This window comes from Stegodyphus dumicola, chromosome 1 (genome assembly GCF_044657685.1).
Source record: "Stegodyphus dumicola isolate Sdum_Otavi_A_Nest chromosome 1, ASM4465768v1".
In the NCBI taxonomy this organism is placed as follows: domain Eukaryota; kingdom Metazoa; phylum Arthropoda; class Arachnida; order Araneae; family Eresidae; genus Stegodyphus; species Stegodyphus dumicola.
The window spans coordinates 137,015,832-137,017,188 of NC_140768.1; the positions used below are offsets into that span (position 1 = coordinate 137,015,832).

The window sequence follows — 1,357 nt, forward strand, 5'->3', positions numbered from 1 at the left end:
GAAAAATAAGTAGGTAAACTTATACTAATAATAACTAAATAAATTTTACAGTTGCTTTTACTGAAGAAGTAGTATTAAAATAAAGTGAAGCAATAATTTGAAACATAAGCTGTGAATGGTTAAAATTTTGTCTTACCTCTGTCATAGTATTTCATGACATTTTGTATCTGCAGCTGTGAAAGAAAGTTTATTTTAATGAAGGAATAACAAAATATATAAAGAATAGCTCTCACGTCAAAATAAAAGTTGAGAATAACTGAAATACACATTTACCTCTTTCTGTAAAAGATATGCAACATTTTCGCAACATTTCCATCCTTTTGTTTTCTGGGCTCTGTTTTTTTGGTTGAATTCTAAAAGGAAATAAAAAATAACAATTTCATGTGAAAAACAAAAAGGTATTAAATCAAAATTTGTGGACCATCTGAACATTTACACAAATTATAGTAAACAATTTACTTGTATGCTTTTCTTATCATTTATTCCAGTTTTAAAACTTGGTCTGTGTTCCCTTACTCTGAAAAATAAGCACATAGATTATAATGGTATGTAATTTAATATTTAAATGCAATTTTTGTGTGTATATATATGTAAATAAATAAATTATGTCAAAAATAAAGTTATATTTGTTGGTTTTACCCCATTTATCATCATCTTCCTGAATGAATGGTATATCATCATCTTGTCGGGCTGATTTCTTTGGAGGCATCAGGTCCTCAATTCCTTCGCTTTCTGATGTTGGTTCGTCCAACATTTTAAGTTCAAGGCCGACTTTTCCATGGCCTGGATACACAGCTTTAATGTCCTGTAGAAACTGAGCAAGTCTTTCTCCATCATAAGTAAAGGGCTTCAAGCAGAACCGCCTGTAATAATGTACAGCCATGTACTGCGTGCAAATATCATCTGTTCTCTTGCTCTTTATAGACCTCTTAAAAAGTTTGTTTTCACCCTCAAGATCATTTATAGTGTTCTGTTTATCATCGGGATCTACGAATACGCCTGTAAATAAAGGATTAATGAATGTTAAGGATGAAAAACAAAATTTCACTCATTAAAAAAAAAAAAAGACACATATTTACCTTTCTTGTGATCGGTAGTTTTATGTGTTGCTGCCGGAAATAAATTTTCTATCCTTTTATATTGTGGAGCAGAGTCAGTGTATATGAAGGTGGTTTCTGGGTGAACATGACGTTTAATGTAAGGCCACAAATGCCTTTTGCTTTTTCCTTTAACCTTGAAAAATAATCCTTCTTTGTCTTCTCGACAGTAGATGCCTAAAACTACGATGGTCATATTTTTGGTTACCCTGCCGCGGTTGTACTTGCGGCGGGTCAAAAATGTTTCATCAATTAATATA

General features: G+C 31.7%; 1 long non-coding RNA gene across 1 annotated transcript; it reads right to left on the reverse strand.

Annotated features, from left to right (window-relative positions):
• Nucleotides 1-273: 273 nt before the first annotated feature.
• LOC146999268 (uncharacterized) lies at nucleotides 274-943 on the reverse strand. The gene is made up of 3 exons (XR_015042312.1): nucleotides 640-943; nucleotides 460-517; nucleotides 274-353 (listed from the first exon to the last, which is right to left on the reverse strand). It is a non-coding gene; the product is annotated as an uncharacterized LOC146999268 (long non-coding RNA).
• Nucleotides 944-1,357: the final 414 nt, after the last annotated feature.